At 49.9% G+C, this 21,695-nt stretch overlaps 1 pseudogene; it reads left to right on the forward strand.

Moving 5' to 3' along the window:
* Positions 1–20,950, forward strand: part of LOC142302711 (RNA-binding protein FXR1 pseudogene) — a 72,307-nt pseudogene extending 51,357 nt beyond the window's left edge.
* Positions 20,951–21,695: the final 745 nt, after the last annotated feature.

Consider the following 21,695-nt stretch of genomic DNA (forward strand, 5'->3'; position numbering starts at 1 on the left):
TCATATGCATGAACCAAGAGGACTGAGCACCATGCGGCGTGTGTCAGGGTCTTATATAGACTCTGTGCCTCATCCAAGATGGAGGACACCAGAGCCAATCCGCTGCCAGAACGACAGGAGTGACGTCATGCTGGCCTATCACCGAGCAAGACGTCACAAGCACATGACCAGCGACCAATCGGCATAGAAGGTGTCAGAGACATGTGACCTCGTGTCAGCGATGATGTCACCCACACATGTGCAATGGCTCCAAGATTGGACTTAGTCTCCGGCGCTCGCACATGTGCAGTAGCAAGAAATCTGGACTTAGTCTCCAGCGCTCGCACATGTGCAGTAGCACGAAATCTGGACTTAGTCTCCAGCGCTCGCACATGTGCAGTAGCACGAAATCTGGACTTAGTCTCCAGCGCTCGCACATGTGCAGTAGCAAGAAATCTGGACTTAGTCTCCAGCGCTCGCACATGTGCAGTAGCAAGAAATCTGGACATAGTCTCCAGTGCTCGCAGCAACCGTAACAGTACCTCCCCCTCAAGGGCCCCCCTCCCGGCGACGCAGGTAATCGGCAACTAAGTCGGGAGCATGGACAGCCTCCTCAGGCTCCCAAGAGCGATGTTCCGGGCCATAGCCCTCCCAATCTATCAAGAAGAACCTGCGCCCTCTAACCATCTTAGAACCAACTATGGCTCGTACCTCATAGCTAGAGCGAGAGGAATCAGAGGCAGGAGAGTGCACTTCACGAGCGTGAGGTAAAATAGCCGGCTTTAGCAGTGAGACATGGAATTTGTCATGAATCCTAAGATGGACAGGTAACTTCAATTGATAGACTACAGGATTTACCTGTCGAAGAACCTCATAAGGACCCAGGAAGCGAGGAGCAAATTTGACAGAGCTCACTCTAAGTCTCACGTGTTTTGCAGAGAGCCACACAAAGTCCCCTGGAGAAAAGACAGGAGCCGGGCGACGAAACCTATCGGACACCGTCTTCATACGGTCCTTAGCTGCTTGGATCGACTCTTGAGTCCGATCCCAAACCTCTCTGGCATTAGTTGCCCAGTCGGCCACAAGAGGAGGAGGTGCAGCAGCGGGAAACGGTACCGGTACCCTAGGGTGTTGCCCATTATTGAGTACGAACGGTGTCTGCCCAGTGGCCTCAGCCAGCGAATTGTTAAGGGCAAATTCTGCCCAGGGTAGGAGGGAGGACCAGTTATCGTGGTTCTCAGCAACAAAGTGTCGAAGGTATATAATCATAGATTGATTGGTACGTTCAACCAAACCATTAGTCTCCGGATGGTATGCCGAAGAGAGATTCAACTCAATTTGCAGAAGGCTACAAAGATCTCGCCAGAAACGGGAAGTAAATTGCGGGCCTCTATCACAAATGATACGATCTGGCATCCCGTGAAGCCTAAAGACATGCTTGAGGAATAGTTTGGCTAGTACCCTGGAAGATGGGATTCTCGATAACGGTACGAGATGAACCATCCGGGAGAAATGGTCCGTAATGACCCACACAAATCTATGTCCCTGTGAACATGGAAGATCACCCACAAAGTCCATGCCTACCACCTCCCATGGTCTATCTGGCACTGGTAAAGGATGCAAGAGCCCAGCCGGTCTCTGCCGTAATGGACGGTTGCGAGCACACGAGTAGCAGGAACCGACATATCTCTTGACGTGGCTGGCTAAGTGTGGCCACCAATACCACCTCTCCAGTAACTCTCGTGTCCGCCTAATACCAAAATGCCCACCCACCTTTGAGGTGTGGGCCCATGACAGTATATCATTCTGTCGATCAGGCGGAACAAAGGTCTTGCCCGGTGGGATTTGGTCTAACGTCACAGGGGAGAGCGTATGAAAAACCCTGGAGGGAAGGATAAGACGAGGTTCGTCAATCTCTTCCTGGGTAGAAAGCATAGAGCGAGACAGGGCGTCTGCCTTGTTATTCTTACTCCCAGACAGATAGTTGATGGAGAAGTGAAAGCGGGAGAAAAACAAGGACCAGCGGGCTTGGCGAGGATTCAGACGCTGAGCGGTTTGTAAGTACGTCAGATTCTTATGGTCTGTATAGACCTGGAAAGGATGTTTCGCTCCTTCCAGCAAGTGACGCCACTCCTCCAAGGCTAATCTCAAGGCGAGCAGTTCCCTATCCCCAATGGTATAGTTTCTCTCTGCCGGTGAAAAGGTTTTAGCAAAGAAGAAACACGGCCTTTTTCTACCTGCACCGTTCTTTTGATACAAGACCACACCAGCACCCACTGAAGAGGCATCAACCTCTAAGAGGAAGGGCTTATTCTCATCGGGTCTTTGAAGAACGGGAGCAGTTGAAAAGTGTCTTTTTACTGCCTCAAAAGCCTGAGATGTCTCAGTAGACCAGGCTTTGGGATTAGCACCTTTCTTAGTCAAGGCCACCAAAGGGGCCACCAAAGTAGAAAAATGGGGTATGAACTGCCTGTAATAATTTATGAATCCTAAGAAGCGTTGCACCGCCTTCAAGGAATGAGGTTCGGACCATTGCAGGACAGCAGAGAGCTTCGCAGGATCCATAGCCAGACCCTCTTGTGAGATAATGTAACCCAAAAAAGGCAATGAGGACTGCTCGAATACACATTTCTCGAGTTTAGCAAACAATGAGTGCTCCCTTAAACGGGAAAGGACACGAACGACATCCTGACGATGAGTCTCCAGATCAGGAGAAAAAATCAGGATGTCGTCCAGATACACCACTACTGAGGATAACAGTAAATCCCTGAACACATCGTTTACGAAGTCCTGAAATACTGCGGGTGCATTACATAACCCAAAAGGCATGACGAGGTATTCATAGTGACCGTCTCGGGTGTTAAAAGCGGTCTTCCATTCGTCACCCTTTCGAATTCGTACCAAGTTATACGCACCCCGCAGATCCAACTTCGTAAAAACTTGAGCTCCTCTCAGTCTGTCAAAGAGCTCCGAAATTAAAGGTAATGGGTATTTGTTCTTTATTGTGATTGCGTTGAGACCCCTGTAATCTATGCAGGGACGCAAATCACCCTCTTTCTTCCGAACAAAGAAAAACCCAGCTCCCGCGGGAGAGACAGACTTACGAATGAACCCCTTCTCTAAACTCTCTCTTATATAGGTCGACATGGCCTCCGACTCAGGTATCGACAGGGGGTAAACCCTGCCTTTAGGTGGAACCGAACCTGGGATAAGGTCTATGGCACAGTCATACGGCCTATGGGGTGGAAGAACCTCAGCACCCTGTTTGGAGAACACGTCAGCGAAATCCAAATAGGGTGTAGGTATGGGAGAGAGATCAGTTGATGCAACCGCAACGACCTTAGGTGGTAAGGGAAGACATCGGGACTGACATTTCGAACCCCAACTAATAATGCTGTCAGACTCCCAGTCAATGTGAGGAGCATGAGTCCGAAGCCATGGAAGACCCAGAAGGACGTCGTCTATACCCTCAGGCAAAACAAGAAAAGAAATCTCCTCTATGTGACCCTGAGACAGGGAAAGGCGCAAGGGAACTGTCCTCAATGTAATGGAGTCAGACAACATAGTTCCATTAACAACACGGACAGGAATAGGCGCCTCTAACATGATAGAGGGAATATTGTGTCCCTTTACAAATCCTGAGGACACAAAAATCCCGTCAGCTCCGGAATCCACAAAAGCCATAATAGGCCATGTATTCTCAGATAACGAGAGCTGACCTGGGATACAACACTTAGAGGGTGCAGAAGACGTCTCTAGTAACCCCCCTCTAATGGTTACTAGGCCAGGGAGTTTCCCTGACGACTAGGACACTTGTTGGCATAGTGCCCAGCCTGACGACATACGTAACATATAGGAGGACCAGACTTGCGTAGTCTGGAGAACGTATGACCTAACTCCATAGGAGTGGGAGATGTTTCAGATGCTGAGGAAGATGGTAGTGGACCCTCAACAACTGGAATAGCCCGATGCTTAGGGCGTGAGGAAGAGACCTCGAGTCTACGTTCCTTATGGCGTACATCGATCCTCGTTGCAACTGTGATCAAGTCCTCCAGAGAAGCAGGGACGTCACGAGTAGCAAGGGCATCCTTGACATAGCCTGCCAACCCTCTCCAGAAGATAGGAATCAACACCTTCTCTGGCCAATCTAGTTCTGCCACCAGAGTTCTAAAAGCAATGGCATAAGAACTAGTGGATAACGAACCCTGAGATAGATCTAACAGTCTCAGGGCCGCATCATGGGTAACCTGCGGACCCATGAATACCGCCTTAAGAGCATCAAGAAAGTCTTGATGTCTCAGAGTAACCACATCAGAGCGCTCCCATAGGGGAGTCGCCCATTCTAAGGCTTTGTCCTGAAGTAATGAGATGATAAAGCCTACTCTGGACCTCTCCGTAGAGAAGCGAGAAGAGTTGACCTCTAGGTGTATCTGACACTGACTAATGAAACCACGACATGATCTGGCATCGCCAGAATATCTGTTTGGCAGAGCAAGTCGAGGATCATGTGCAGATGTCACCATGGTCTGAGGTTTATCCTCTATACTCTTGAGCCGTGACTCAAGTACTTGTATGTAACGGTGTAACTGCTGATATTCTGCCATAACTGCCAGACCCTTGGCTCAGTCCTAATGTTACGGGGGGCTGTCTGATAATAACCGAAAGGAGTATCAGACAGTCAGGGTCCACCGTGCAAAGACTTTGCTGCAGACTATGGCAGAGTGCAATACATCTGTTAACTCACAGAAGGATATAATAAGTAAGTAAAGCAATTCCTCCCTTACTTGGAGGGTGTGTGGAATGATCTCTGTTAACAATCACAGAGACAAAGGCAATGTGTGCGAAATGGCACCTACCTAGGTCCGCTCTTCTAGTGGTGCAAAAGAGACGAACAGCAGCGTAAGCCGCACAAAGCTCCTACCTGCGTTCGCTCCACTAGTGTGCGAGGACACGAACCACTAGATATGGCACCTGCCTAGGTCCGCTCTTCTAGTGGTGCAAAAGAGACGAACAGCAGCGTAAGCCGCACAAAGCTCCTACCTCTGTTCGCTCCCCTAGTGTGCGAGGATACGAACAACTGCCAGACGCAGTATAAGGAACGTTACCCTAGCGGCAACGTCCACCTACGAGTAGAATCACAAGGCCCAGCCAGACCATGTGCCTCAGGCACCTGCCTATGTCCGCTCCCCTAAGAGGTAAGGATACGGACAGCAGCCGAAGCTGTAAGGTATAAGAACGCTACCCTGCCGGTAGCGCTCACCTAGCATAGACAGAGGAATGCCTAGAGGAACGCGCACAGAGCGTCTACTCATATGCATGAACCAAGAGGACTGAGCACCATGCGGCGTGTGTCAGGGTCTTATATAGACTCTGTGCCTCATCCAAGATGGAGGACACCAGAGCCAATCCGCTGCCAGAACGACAGGAGTGACGTCATGCTGGCCTATCACCGAGCAAGACGTCACAAGCACATGACCAGCGACCAATCGGCATAGAAGGTGTCAGAGACATGTGACCTCGTGTCAGCGATGATGTCACCCACACATGTGCAATGGCTCCAAGATTGGACTTAGTCTCCGGCGCTCGCACATGTGCAGTAGCAAGAAATCTGGACTTAGTCTCCAGCGCTCGCACATGTGCAGTAGCACGAAATCTGGACTTAGTCTCCAGCGCTCGCACATGTGCAGTAGCACGAAATCTGGACTTAGTCTCCAGCGCTCGCACATGTGCAGTAGCAAGAAATCTGGACTTAGTCTCCAGCGCTCGCACATGTGCAGTAGCAAGAAATCTGGACATAGTCTCCAGTGCTCGCAGCAACCGTAACAGTATATTTCCCCTCTGAGTCCTTCGGTAGGTAGACATTACAGTCAAGGGAAATACCGCATCCAAGTGTCCACTTGCCTCAGAGATATCGGACTCTGCATCCGTGTTGTCACACTCTGCCATGGCTGCCAATACCTTATTTGGGCGATTTGGACGTTTCGGGCAGTCGATCAAGAAATGGTCCGATTGACCGCAATAGAAACACAAACGCTCACGGAGCCGGTGTTCACGACGTTCGTTGGTCTCTCGTTTTTGCAAAGAGTCCACTTGCATAGGTACGTCCTCGGCCTCCCGTGGCGTCCTGAGAGCGGGTTCTCTGGAAGGAAACGCAATATTGTTTACACGGTTTACAGCTGCCCATTTTTCCTGTCTACGTTCCGTCAAACGAGTATCAATGCGCACACAGTGCTGGAGAAACAGTTCAAAATCCCCTGGAGATTCGGAACGGGCTAACTCGTCCTTGATGGTACTGGACAAACCTTTTCTGAAAACAGATAATAATTCATTGTTTCCCCAGTCGGTGTCTACCACTAACCTCTTGAACTCAGTGGCGTATTCAACGACAGAACGCTTTCCCTGACGTAAGGAAAGGAGAGCCGATTCAGCGGTAGCACGGCGATTCGGATCATCAAACATTTGCGCCATTGCGGTCAGAAAGTCATCCACGTGGTTCAAACGGATGTCCCGATTCTCTATCATGGGATTAGCCCAAGCCAGTGCTCGTGAGGTTAATAACATGATGATACATAACACCTTTGACCGATCAGAACGGTAATAATCAGAATGTACATCGAAAAACAGTATACATTGGTTAACAAATCCACGGAACTGACTACGATCACCATTGAAACGGAATGGGGGTAACCTAGGCATACCGGCAGCTGATACGGACGTAGTGGGGACGGCTTCCTGAGCCTCCACTCTGACTTGCAAATCCTGTATAGCCGGCCCCAGTACCTGGTGATCATGGCCCAGCTGTGCCTCCACATCTCTAAGTTTATTCTGCACCGCCTCCATCTCCTGCTGCAGGGAGTTAATCATGGAGAAGAGCTGATCTACTCGTGTCTCAGTCATTGCCCCAGCGAAATCCTCCTAAGGCCTGAGTATAATGTAATACTTATATATGTTCTGAGGATTTCGATAGCGTAGGGCAATGACAATCAGAGACGAGTTCCTGGTACAAGATGTTTTATAATATGTAACCACGGTAGATACACAACGGAAAACACAGCAGTAGAAATACACAAAATACCTTTCCGAAACGGAGCGAAGGGAATTCCCGGGGCCACGCACCGGACTCCCCCAGGGAGACCACCAGAGCGAACCCCTATACAGGGACTGTCCGGCAATCACCCCGGAAGGCCTAAATGCGCCGCAGCCGGGACACAAGGGGCAAGCGGTAAAAGTCCAGGAGTGTCCGTACGGAATGATTGTCCAGAGTGGTTACGAACCAGAGAGAACCGGGCAGAGTGCTGACCGAAGATGGCAGACGGAATCCGGGCACAGCTTAGAGAAACCGGGTAAGGTCCAGAGTCGGTCGGTCGGTAGTCTTTAGGAGGATCCAAAGGCAATCAGGATTAGCAGCAGCAAAGCAGGAGCACACAGCAAGCAGTATACTCAGGCACTGGACTAGGCTTAGAGGCGGCCTTTTAAGCAGCTGGACAGGAAGTAGGGCAACAGAACAGTAAACTCCATGTTAACCGAGGGCAAGCTCATTCAAAAGAGAACTGGAAAACCTGGAAACCTGACAGCACCATAGGCAACATATACCGGCTCTGCACGAGAGCATAGCAGAACAATACAGAATGTTCTGCACAAAGGAATCATGACATGTTCACCATTTAAATGCTGCTGTCAGGTGCTGCCATTACATGAAGATGCCAGCTGTGTAACACAACCAGCATTTGCCAGATTTGTTGCAGGCTCAGCACCTGAGCCTGCTCTATACTATAGCACCTATGTGTGATGTGCTATTACATTACATTTTAAAAAGGGTTCAATGGTATACGCATACCTGCCAAACAGAGGCCTAAAGGACATATGTAGTACCCCAGAGTTGGGTACTATCAAAGTCATTTATAGTCATAAACAGTAGTTATATTGCTGACATGTGGCATACACGTTTACATCAGGAGTTAAGCTCCCCACAGGCCTTGTTGCTGGGCAGAATAGCTGGTGGGCGGAGTCTCAGTGCACCTAACTGCTGTTACCTCAGAGTTTAGTCAGAGTATAGTTGGAGCTCAGCGAGTGCACACGCCAGAGACATGCAGGGGAATGCTAACCCCCGCTCTAGTGGGCTATATGAGAACAAACTGACCCAAAACCACAAGTAGGACGTCTTATGACTTGCACTGGTCTGCACAGCGCCTTAGCCTACCTGAAACTCAAAGCTGTGGACACAGAAGGAGTATGGGCCTGGAGATGGGTCCCCCATAAAGAAGATAGGTACACAAGAAAGTCTACTTTACATGAAGGTCAGAGGAAGCAGGAACTCAGGGGTCTGCTGGGGAACAACACCCCAGTGGGATAGAGGAGGCCACCTCTGTTGTGTCAGCTTGGTCAACAAGATAGGCTCTTTTCGCACTTGCTGTTATCCCACCTCATATGTGACTGTATCATTGTATCCATGTGCTATTGTAACAGCAGACACAAAATGGTTAACCCGAACCAACTAGGACAAGCCGCCCACTAAGCAGGATCCTGATTTGCTGTTACAACAGTCCAGGAGGGGACCCACGGGGCCGTGCAGTGGATTTCCCAGGGGAGCTAACCACAAGCTAACCCCTCTACAGGGACTGTCAGGTGCAACCCCAGAAGGCCTAAATGCATGGCAGCTGGGACTAGCGTAGTAGACACAGGCAGACTGGATAGTGACCCGTTCGGGTCTCCAGGCGAGGTGGTAGTAGGTCTAGGACAAGTACAGGCTGGCAGGGTCAGGTGGAGACTGAAGCTGGCAGGCACCGGTGGTGGCTGGTTGGCAAAGGAGACACACAGGAGGGACGGAAAGATGAACGCTCTCAGACTGGCATACAGGGTCTGCAGGCAGAGACAAAATTAACACAGTATGAAGCACAGGGGGACCTGAACAACTAGCACGAGAGACAAGCTACAGGAACACGTTGAACAAGCACCACACAATGGGGAAGGATGTCTTAAGTACCCAGTACTTGTCAGAGCTCAGCAGAGGAACATCCGGGTCAAGAGATGCTAGCCCTTTAAGAAGAGGAAAAAGTGCATGCCTCGCCCTAGTGCACATGTGCGAGCCCCGAGACCTGGACGTCAGAGCAGGAAGCACAGGAGAGGAGGATGAAGTGGACCGCAGGCGCGCAGGAGCCAGGACCTGCTGGAATACCGGCAGAAGTGCGGAGGGGACCCGAGTGGAGAGTGACGCTGGGACCTCTGGGCAGGGATCGTTGGCGGCACCGGCAGGGAGACCCGAAAACAGCGGTCTGGAGCAAAGGGCATGGAGGCCGGGGTGGTAAGTGATGAGTGCCGCTGATGTTCCTGGGCTGGTGGCATGACAAATACCCTTAAACTCTTTAACCCCTATACAGGGATCTGGATTTATTGCAAGATCCAGGAGATCGCTGCCTATGAAATGGCTGCCGTCCACAGACAGGGATAGTCACCAGGCATGGTAAAAACCAGGAAGTCAGCAGGGTACAAAATTAGAAGGCAGGAGGAATGTCCAGAAAACAGGCTGAGGTCAAAACCAAGATGTCAGGCGAGGTACAGAATCAGCAGGCAGGAGGAACGTTAGGAAAACAGGCCAAGGTCAAACCAAACAGGGAACAAAACAGCAAGGTATGCACGGTACCAGAAAAGGGTGTAGCTCTAGCCAAACACAGGACTATATCTGGCAAAGAACAGCAGACCATTGAAGATATAAAACGGGTGTGATGCCGTCCCATTGGCAGGAATGAGAGTTGATAACTTCAGCTGGAAGGCACACACCCCTACACTGTGCCAGCGGTACTGCAAGTCCCAGCCAGACCAAGCTTGGTGGATGGGTGGCGACTGTTACCACCAGAACTACTGGTACTGACTCTTCCCCCATCACCAGCTCCGCCTGCAGTGGGAATACGGCTGCGCCTGGTCACTGGGCCAGAAGTCAAAGGAGCAGAGTCTGGTGGAGATGTGAAAGCTGTCTGCTTGTCTGTGGAGCCGTATCATCTCAGTATATTATCACCATCATGGCTGTGTACCTGCCTCCTTACTCCCCTGTTTATCTTGCACCAACATCAAGGGCACGCCATTGACCACCTGGTTGACAGGGAAAACAGTTACACTGACGTAATCGCCCACAGCCATGTGCTTTTCACTGTCACCAGAACGCCGGGACACGTGCACGGCCACCAACACGTGTGACACATGTTACAGGACCCGACCCATGCCTGCTGTCCTGGGTATATTGTGGTCTGTGTGTTACACATACCTTTAGCCATTGTCTGGTAAATGTGACCCATGGAAACATTAAAGGTCATGTCTGGAGCTTTTCAGAGGTTATATATTAGCTAAGTGCAAAAATGCAATGTGCACTTAGCCTGCCCCCTTCATTACAAGAGCTCAACAAAACTGTTAGGGATGTGTACTTCAGAATTTCTTCTTCCGATGACAACCAGCAGAATTATGAATGCAGCTCTGAAGCTTGTACACAATTAAGCAAATAACACCAGATAAGAAGTCTTTGTGGGCTCTAACTCAGGATCAGTACAATTCCTGTAACAGAAGTTACAGAAATACATATTTCCAAAGATAGAAAACTAATTATACCTTCTAACTGTTCTGGCTGTTCTGTTCTGTCCGTCTGTCCATCTTTTTATGTTTGTTGATTTTAACACCAGGAAACTCTGGAATGAGGAGAACAGTGACAAGAATCTGTTGAATTTGCTGAAAATAACCGCAAGAGGCACAGAACAAATACTCAAGATTGAGAAACCCTGTTTAGTTAGTGCTCACAACTCTGCAGGAGACAGAACACACAATCCAACACAACAATATCCATCAATAAGCCAACACCAAGATAAAATGCAGAATGTAGAAGAACTAATGAAAAATATAAAGAAAGTCTCATAAAACATTGATGGATCAAAGGAGAGATAATAATAAGCGGGACATAACACACAACCACATAGACAAAGCAATAATACTCAGTAACACAATTCACGTTCCTGCTGATAAACAGTATTGTAATTCGTAAATATTTATGTCTATAAAATATAGAAGGTTGCGATTAACCATGGCAAACATTGCCCTAACAGACAATAATATTTTTATATATGATGATTTTTAACTAGAAAGTAGGCAAATTGTTAAAGTGGTATCCCAATCTACATATATTGCCCGCTATCAACTGAAAAGGTCATAATTGTTAGATCAGTGGTTCCACCGATGGAGCAACCACCAGAGTGGGGAACATGTGTGCCTCATATTCTCATGGCTGAAAGAACAAGCGGTAAACAACCACCTTAGATTATATTTAGGGGCCCTTGTATATCTGTAGTACTGGCGTCCCTGCACCCCTCGCTCCCCTCCCCGTAGGGACACGCACTTAATCATCCCCATGGCCGGCTCTCACCACATTATCCGGCATCTCCGCGGTCCTCCATGTGGGTGTTTCCTTCCTGCTTCCCCCTCCTGAGACCTGTGTACACGGCCTAGAAGTCCTAGGGCGTGAGAGTGCGTTGCTGCTCTTCTCTTAAGGGGCAAGTACGTCATTCACTATCGCTGAGAGGCACTGGGTACTTAAGGCACTCTCTCACTAGGCGAGGTGCCTGATCAACGTGTTCCGTTAGTTAGTGGTTTTGTGAACTAGTCAGCTAGTTGTCAGGTTCCCTTGTCCGCTGTGCTTCTGTTACAGTGTACAGTGTCCTTGCCTGTCTCCTGTCCCCTTGGTACCCTGTGTCCGGCCACCCCTGCCATGCCACCAGCCTCAGCTACCCTGGAGGTCCTTGCTATACTAGAGACTGTGTCCGTTCATCCCGGCTGCACCAGCAGCCTCAGCTACCCCGTAGGCCCTTGCTACACTAGTGGCTGTGTCTGCTTGTCCCCATGTCCGTCCCTGGGTTAGGGGTCAGCTGCCACAGTCCCGGCCACTGTCCTGCGAGTGGCACCTGGCATCTACCTTACAGTGGGTGCTTAGTCAAGCCCCCCCCCACTAAGCGTAAGCCCCAGGTCCACCTGTGGTCCAGTGGGTTCACTCTGGCTCACAGCTTTACCATCTCCTGTGGCGAGTGTTACAAGATCTATCTGAAACTAACCATTATACAGATAGCAACATATATAACCCGTTCGTGCCATGACGATGTGCAAGCCAGGCCGACACATTCCTTCAGTTTTAGAAGGTAATGATTAAGGACCTAAGGTTTGAAAGTCAGGAAGGAGCAGGCCCGAGTACCTCTGGAACGGAAGGCACTCATGTTGTACCAGGGCAATATTTCCCAGGTGACGTCCCTCAAACTGCAAAGAGAGGAATGCCGCAAAAAATTGCAGAGTGTGTTACAGAAGGGGGAAAAGAAATGATACCACTTGGCAAAGCAACACCTGCCCCGAAAAACCTGGCCTATGCATAAAAAAATGTTTCTGTCTACCACTCATCCATGGACTACTAAATTTATTTCTACACAAATCCAATATGCAAACCTGATGTACTTTACACAACTCACATTTACCACCACATTATAAAACTCAGAGACCAGGGAAACAGTAGATCCATTTCAATATAGGGTTACTTGTGGGGGATTTCTTCTGTTTTGGCACCTCAAGGGCTCTCCAAATATGACATGACGCCCACAGACCATTCCATCAAAGTCTGCACTCAAATTGTCACTCCTTCCTTTTGAAGCTTGGCTGTGTGCCAAAACAGCAGTTTTCCCACCACGAATGGGGTATCAGCCTACTCAGGTGAAATTGCACAACAAATTTTGGGATCCATTTTCTCCTGCTACACTTGTCAAAATGAAAAAAAAAATTGGGGCTAAAGCAACATTTTTTGGGGAATAAAACCCTATTTTTTCATTTTCAAGGTTCAGTTTTGTTAAGGTTTGTGAGCACCTGTGGGTTCAAGGTGCTCACCATGCATCAAGATAAATTCTTTGAGAGGTCTTGTTTACAAATTGCAATTTCTTGTGGGGAGTTTACACTGTTTAGACACATCAAGGGTTCTCTACATGCAACATGACACCTGCAGACCATTCCATCAAAGTCTGCCTTTAAAAATGTCATTCCTTCCTTTTGGAGCTCGACAGTGTGCCTAAACAGTAGTTTTCTACCACATATTTGGTATCGTCATAATTAGAAATTGCACAACAAAGTTTGAGGTCCGTTTTCTCCTGCTACCCTTGTGAAAATGAAAAAAATTAGTCCTTGAAGGGACTAGTCCAAAATGGGGTCACTTGTAAGGGATTTCCACTGTTTAGGCATATCAAAGGCTCTCCAAATGCGACATGACGCCCACAGACCATTCCATCCAAGTTAAAGTCTGCGTTCCAATTCGTCACTCCTTCCTTTTGGAGCTCTGCACTGTGTCCACACAATAGTTTTCCAACACATATGGAGTGTCAGCGTAATCAGGAGAAATTGCACAACAAATTTCAGGGTCCATTTTTTGCCTGCTACCCTTTTGAAAATGAAAAAATTTGGGGCTAAAGCAACAAATCTGTTTTTAAAATTTTTACGGTTCAGCGTCGTAAAATTCTGTAAAGCACCTGTTGGTTCAAGGTGCTCACCATATATCTAGACAAATTCCTCGAGGAGTCTAGTTTCCAAAATTGGGTCACTTGTGCGGGTTTCCACTGTTCAGGCACATCAAAGGCTGTCCAAACAATTTTGCATTCCAAAGTCAAATGACGCTTTTTTCCTTCTGAGCCCTTCCGTACATACAAACAATAGTTTTCCACCACATACGGGGTATCATCATGCTCAGGAAATATTGCACAACAAATTATATGATGCATTTTATCCTGTTACCCTTGTGTGAAGATTAAAAAATTAGGGCTAAAATAAAATGTTTGTGGGAAAAATTTGATTTTGTCATTATCACAGTTCAACATTATAAAATTCTATGAAGCACATGGGGATTCAGGGTGCTCACCATGCATCTAAATAAATTCCTTGAGGAGTCTATTTTTCATAATGGGGTCACTTGTGCGGGGTTTCCACTGTTTTGTCACATTAATGGCTCTTCAAACACAAGATGGCATCCGCTTTCAATTCCACTCGATTTTATGTTCCAAAAATCAAATTGTGCTCCTTCCCTTCCAAGCCCTGCCGTGCATCCTAACTTTGTATGAAAAAAAAAAAGGTTTATAAACTGATGATGATGTAAAGTAGACTTGCTAAATGTTATTTATTAACTATTTTGTGTGACATAACTCTCTGCTTTAACGGCATAAAAATGTAAAATTTAAATATTTCTACATTTTCAAAATTTTTGCCAAAATTCCAATATTTTCACAAATAAACCTAAATATGTTGACCTAAATTTGCCACTAACATTAAGTATAATGTTTAATGAAAAAGCAGTCTCATAATCACTGTGATCTGTTGAAGTGTTTAAGAATTATTAATACATAAAGTGATACTGGTCAGAATTGTACAATTTCACCCTGTCAGGAGGGAGACAATAGTCTTTGCCTGACCCACATAATTAAGCATGCAAGTACATGTACACGTATACACAATTCCAGACGTTCTACAGTTTGAAAAGTCTCTGCTTTTATATCTCCTTCCAGTCACTACACTTGTGAAGTCCTTAGATGGTGTAGCATATTTGCGTCAACCACATTTGAAAGTTCCTGCTTCCCTGTGGTCCAGCCAAGTACCAGCTATTATTAGGGAATATGTAGAACCTATGGATTACATGGTCGTGGATGGTTTTACCCCTCCTAAATGTAACCGCTGGAATGGGACTAATTAGGTCACAGATATCAGGGTCACCTCTGAGGATTAGCCTGTACCTACCTCAAAATACTCATGACCATGGTCATCCCGATGAATTGTATGATTGATTCATCGCTCTTTTTGAGTTTGGCCAAAAGTAGTCTCATTTTTATTGCTTTCCAGGGCATTATTATAAGCCATATCCACTGCATCTGATGGATAGCCTCTCTCGTTGAACCTCTTCCTCAGGGCATGTGCCTGGATATTGAGATACGATAAAGTCAAGATGTTTCTGATGAGCCTGAGAAATTGGCCCTTTGGGATACCTTTCTTCAGACTGAGACGGTGACAACTTTCCCACCGTAATAAACTATTGGTGGGATTAGGTTTGCGTTATATTGAGGTTCTCAAAGAGCCATCTCTTTCCTTGTTGATGAATAGATAAAAAATAGATCCCCCCAATTTCACAGATAAATGTAAGGCCCGAATTGTTGGTATTCAAATGGAACACAAAAGACTCCTGCAATCCAGACAAAAGAACAAGAATATTGTCTATACAACACCCCAAGATTGGATTTGAGGACACCAGACAACCTCATCATCATGGAATACTACCATATCCTCCCACCAGCCCAAGAGCAGATTGGCATAGGCTGGGGCACAAGGGTGCCCCATTACCATGCCCCTGAGTTGGTGGTAGTATTTCCCATTGAATATAAAATAGTTCACCTCACCAGCGTCATCCTCGTACCCGACCTAATCCTCGCGCCTGCGCATTTAGCTCACCGGCGCGGGCGAGGACACCTATGTTTTCTGCTCTTCCCGCGATATGGCAGAGCGAACTGCGCCTGTGCGAGCCGACCTAACTGCACAGGCACGAGATTTGAAAGAGCAACGAGGATGATGATGGAGGCGCCATCACGTCAATCAAGAAAGGAAGACGGCGAACAGCGGCAGGAGGGGGGACAGAAGCAGAAAATGAGCCCACCCATCTGAGCCACACGGGTAATTAGCATACCTAACGGACAAGTTTTATAAAGTTATTTTGGGGGTCTGCAAGGGGAGTCAGGGCACAAGGTGCACCTTCATAGAATTCAGCCCAGGAGCTGCAGAAGGTGATACTTTTAGTTTAATAGTGAAAAAACTGGTGACAGGTTCCCTTTAACAGTGGGTACAAATGACAGATCTGCACACATCACATTTAGTTGAGTCATCTACTTTTGTTTGCTGGCAAACTAGCATGTCCGGTCACATAAAATGTATGGTCCCAGTGTAACGCCGCCTCCCCTAGCACGCCGGCACTACGTGGCGTCCTAGTGCCATGTTCCTGCCCCTCCTCTTACCTTCATTTCCATCCACATGCAGTGCGGTCCCCGGCTGACCCCACCCACGGATGCCCACGTGTGATGTCTTCAGCTTCTGCCTAGACTTCAGGGCCTGCACATGTGTGGGGTTTCCGGGCCACCAGCCTAGGGGGCGCGCCCGCACGCTTCCTTTCTTTTTATTAGGTGGCATGCGCACCTTGCTAAGATGTTCCCAGCCTAAGGCTGGGAAGCATCTGGTATAAAAGTTCCTCTTCCCTGATGGGCGTCGCTGAGCAACTTCCTTAGGTTACTGAACCTAGCTCTGTGTTGCTCCGGCCATGTTGCTCTGGTCTGCCTGTATTCTGCACCAGTTCTGATTGTATCTAGTCCTGGCATACTGATGTCTGCCCCGGACCCGTTATGTCTGTATTGCTGCTGAAGGACTGGAGCCTGTTGCTGCTGAATCCCAGTGTCACCTGTCTGAGTCTGGTATCCTGTCTGAGTCCGGTTATCCACGGATCCGGCATATTCAGGTACCTGCGTATTCAGGAACCGGCGTATCCAGTTACCGACATGTCCTAAAGGTCCAGTCACACTAAGCAACTTACCAGCGATCCCAACAACGATAGGGATCGCTGGTAAGTTGCTAGGAGGTTGCTGGTGAGATGTCACACTGCGACGCTCCAGCGATCCCACCAGCAACCTGACCTGGCAGGGATCGCTGGAGCGTCGCTACACGAGTTGCTGGTGAGCTCACCAGCAACCAGTGACCAGCCCCCAGCGCCGCGTGGAAGATGCTGCGCTTGGTAACTAAGATAAATATCGGGTAACCAACCCGATATTTACCTTGGTTACCAGCGCACGCAGCTACACGTGCACAGAGCAGGGAGCAGCGCACACTGAGCGCTGGCTCCCTGCTCTCCTAGTTACAGCACACATCGGGTTAATTACCCGATGTGTGCTGCAGCTAAATATGCACAGAGCAGGAGCCGCGCACACCGCTTAGCGCTGGCTCCTTGCTCTCCTAGTTACAGCACACATCGGGTTAATTACCTGATGTGTACTGCAGCTAAATGTGCACAGAGCAGGGAGCAGCGCACACTGCTTAGCGCTGGCTCCCTGCTCTCCTAGCTACAGTACACATCGGGTTAATTAACCCGATGTGTCCTGCAGCTACATGTGCACAGAGCAGGAGCCGGCACTGACAGTGAGAGCGGAGGAGGCTGGTAACAAAGGTAAATATCGGGTAAACAAGGACAGGGCTTCTTGGTTACCCGATATTTACATTGCTTACCAGCCTCCGCAGAAGCCGGCTCCTGCTGCCTGCACATTTAGTTGTTGCTGTCTCGCTGTCACACACAGCGATCTGTGCTTCACAGCGGGACAGCAACAACTAAAAAATGGCCCAGGACATTCAGCAACAACCAACGACCTCACAGCAGGGGCCAGGTTGTTGCTGGATGTCACACACAGCAACATCGCTAGCAACGTCACAAAAGTTGTTCGTTAGCAGCGATGTTGCTAGCGATGTTGCTTAGTGTGACGGGGCCTTAAGACTCCAGCCTTGTTCCTGTTGTGTTATGTACCTGAAGTCCTGCTGTGTCTTGTTCCTGTTAATAAAGTCCTGTTTATTTGAACCTGAAGTCTGGATTCCCTGCTGTGACTGCACCATCCTGTTACGGTCTAAGCCTCTGTGCTTGCACTACTCTGTTGCTGTCCAAACTCGCTATGCTTGCACTATCCCGTTACGATCCAAGACTTTGTGCCTGCACTACCCCTGTTGCGGTCCAAACTTGCTATGCATGCACTACCACGTTGTGGTCCAAATCCGCTGTGCTTGCACTACCACGTTGCAGACCAAACCCACTGTGCTTGAACTACCCCATTGTGCACCAAACCCACTGTGCCTGCACAACCTCGTTGCAGTCCAATCCCCCTGTGCCTGCACTACCCCATTGCGGTCCAGACCCACTGTGCTTAAATGATCCCATTGCGAAACAGACCTGCTGTGCCTGCACTTCCCCGTTGTGGTCCAATCCTGCTGTGCCTGCACTACCCTATTGCGGTCCAGACCCGCTGTGCCTGCATTACCCTCTTGCGGTCTAATCCCGCTGTGCTTGTACTACCACGTTGCGGTCCAAACCTGATGTGCCTGCACTACCCCGGTGCAGGCCAATTCCGCTGTGCCTGCACTACCCCGTTGTGGTCCAATCCCGCTGTGCCTGCACTACCCCATTGCGGTTCAATCCCGCTGTGCCTGCACTACCCGTTTGCGGATCAATCCCGCTGTGCCTGCACTACCCCATTGCGGTCCACTCCCACTGTGCTTGCACTACACCATTGTGCTCCAAACCCGCTGTGCTTGCACTACCTCGTTGCGGTCGAGACCTGCTGTGCCTGCACTACCCCATTGCGGACCAATCCTGCTGTGCTTGCACTAACCCATTGCGGTCCAATCCCACTGTGCCTGCACTACCCCGTTGCAGTCCAATCCCGCTGTGCCTGCACTACCCCATTGTGGTCCAATCCCGCTCCGCCTGCACTACCCCGTTGTGGTCCAATCCTGCTGTTCCTGCAGTACCCTGTTGTGGTTCTATCCCGCTGTGCCTGTGTGGTGCCCCTGAGGCTTCAGTCGCCACACAGTACTGCACCTGATTTAAGGTGTAGTGCTTAACCAGGATCCGGAGGAGGTCGGTACCGGTTTCACCACTTACACAGCCAAATACACAACCAGGTTGCCCTCCCCAATGGGTAATGGGCTAGGGTCAGGTCTTAAGGTTGCCTTCAAACATGGGGGACACCACCCACTAGTGACAGGAACCCGGTGGAGGAGCAGCCACTAGGGGGGGAGTGAGGAGCCAACACAAGAGTTAGGGAGTTCTCCAGCATGAGAGGAAATGAGCAGACGTGTCTTACCGGTGCTCTGGTGGGAGACAGGAGTTGTTCTTGCGGTTGCCGAGGGGAGAGCTTCATTGGTCCCTTGGAACCAGCACCACGCAGGGTGCAGGATCCTAGGGAAGATCATACTTCAAGTTTATTTTCCAGAATCTGCTGGGACGGGGATGTTTCAAGCTTCCCTGGCCACACAGAGCCCGAAAGCACAGTGCCAGATAGGATCCGGTGCCTTGGACACAGCCAGGCCCCATTGCGGAACCGCAGCACCTGCAAATAGGGACAGGAGTACTACTCGAGATGGACCGGGGTCCCCAAGTAGCTTTAAGCCACGGCATCCGACACACAGGGTGCTAGGAGGAAGGACCCACCAAGTACCACACCGGACTGACCTCCAAAGGAATCTGGGTTCGATGGGACTCATCACAGCGAGTGACCAGTACTAGCCAGGCGTGCAGCACAAAGAGTGAGTAAAGACACCTGGAACCACAGCATCAGACTCGGATTCTTATTACCGACGCCGACGCACTGCGTCTCGGTGCCAAAGACCTTCGCCATCACTACTCCCCTCATCAACTTCCCCGGGGCTTGCTTCACCTGTGGGGAGCGACACCATCTCTGCTGCTATTACCAACCGCCCCGGAGGACAGCGGCAGCAGTGACGGCTAATCACTGGCCGCATACTACAGGTGGCGTCACAACAATCTTCGTACTACAACCCCCATCATCCTTCCTCCTTATTGGTGTACACCTTGGGGCATGAAGCTGGGCAGGCCACCGCGACATCCCAAACTAACATACCGGCCCGGCGTTGAGTAACTCAAGTACGAGACCCCATGCCTGATTACACCCTGCCCCCTGGGTGCTACATTTTGGCGTCAGGAACAGGATACCGTGCCCAGGCCAAAAACCTGGGTACTGTGTGCCTTTATGGACTGAATGCTAGAGAGACTGTTTAATAGGAAAAAGTTTGCGACCAGTCGCCATTATTGAACAACAAGGGGTTAAAGAAAACCCGTCCTTCGTGGGCTGGCAGGGAAAGTGGCGCGAAAATCAAAGCCCATCTCCTCCCAGGCAGGGAAAAGCGAGAAATGAAACTAACATGAGGAGAGTGGCGCGATATTTAAGGCCCAACCCCCTGTGTGCAAGGAGTGAGAAAAACAAAACTAATGTAAAGTCAGACGAATATTGGAGTGCAAAATAGACGGATGTGCTGGGACCACCTGAGGTACAGGTTGTCAGCCATGGCGAACCCTGGCCATCATGGGGCTACACCAGTGCGCCCTCTATTCTGGAGCGCTCAAGAAATAGAGGCAGAGATGGCTCGGGTGAGCCAAATGCTCCAGAGGGTGCAGTTAGATGCTATCCGTGATTGGGAGGCGTCCATGATGGGAGCAGTGGGAGCTATGCGGGCCCACAAAGAACGGGAGCTGCCAATTTTGGAGGAGGAATAACCTGTAGCGGAGTCAGCAGCCATCGGCGACATCCTCCGGGACCCACCAAGCTGTCCACAACCCCCAGCTGCTGAAGCACCCGACCTGACCGCCGTCCCCTGGGAAGCTGAAGACCTGGCTACCAGCCGCCAAGCAGTGGAGAACCTGGCTGCCGAAAACCCAGTAGCTGATGACATGGCTGCTGCAACATGGGCAGACTGTAACCTGGCCGCCCTTGACCCAGAGCCAGGAGCAGAAACTCTGGACAACGCTTCCCCAGGTATGGCTTCGGGAGACTGCCCTACTGAACTGGAAGCTCTCTCCCCCATGCCCATCAGTGAGGTGGGCCATCGCCAACCTACCATCTCCCAGCTGGCGGATGAAGAGCAGTTGCACCAGGAAAGACTGGTGGAGCCAGAGACCCGCAACCTGGCCGCAAAGCAGTGGGTTTGGAAGGCCAATCCCTTGGCCCAGGGCCCGCTGCAGGTCGGAGTTGTCACCCGGTTTGACTTAGAGCGGGGGCGTGGCTTCATTTCGGAGTGGGGGCTTACAAGAGAGATCTTTGTGTCCCGCCGAGATGTGGCCTCCCGCCTCCGTGAGGTCCCCCTGGACGCAACCTGTATCCCAGGGATCAGTTGACCTACACCCAGCACAAGGGACAGCAGGGCTGGTATGCCCGGATGTGGAACTGGGCCAACGGGAGAAGGCAGCTGCAGAGCCAGCATCCCTACCAGAGGTACGTCCAGAACCAGTCCCCGCTTCCCACCAGTCCCCAAGGAAACCCGTTATATCTGTGTTGCTGCTGAAGGACTGGAGTCTTTTGCTGCTGAATCCTGGTCACCTGTCTGAGTCTGGTATCCTGTCTGTAGTCCGTTTAACCTTGGATCTGGCGTATTCAGGTACCTGCGTATTCAGGGACCAGCGTATCCAGTTACCGGCCTGCCCTGAGACTCCAGCCTTGTCCGTGTGTTCTATACCTGCAGCCCTGCTGTGGTCTGTGCTTATTGTGCCTGTGCCACCCTGTCGATGACCACTGCCCAATATCTGGAGCCATACCCGATGTCCGGTGTCTGACCTCTGCCCAATGTCTGGAGTCTTCCCGATATCCGGTGTCTGATGACCTCTGCCCGATGTCTGGAAACTTGGATGATTATCTCCAGTGTCTGTTGTCCTCTGTCCAGTCCGTTTCTGTGTTCTGAGACCAGCCTGATCCTGATCCATTCCTGAACTGTCTACCCTGCCTGAACTGTACTGTGTTCCCATGCCAATCCTGCCTGTCCTTGAACTGTGAACTGCCCCCTGTCCCGCGGTCACCTAGCCCTGGCTCAGCTGCCACAGTCCCTGGACTCCGCATTTCCTTTGTCTGAGTGGGTCTGGGTCCCCC

This window comes from Anomaloglossus baeobatrachus, chromosome 4 (genome assembly GCF_048569485.1).
Source record: "Anomaloglossus baeobatrachus isolate aAnoBae1 chromosome 4, aAnoBae1.hap1, whole genome shotgun sequence".
Lineage (NCBI taxonomy): Eukaryota > Metazoa > Chordata > Amphibia > Anura > Aromobatidae > Anomaloglossus > Anomaloglossus baeobatrachus.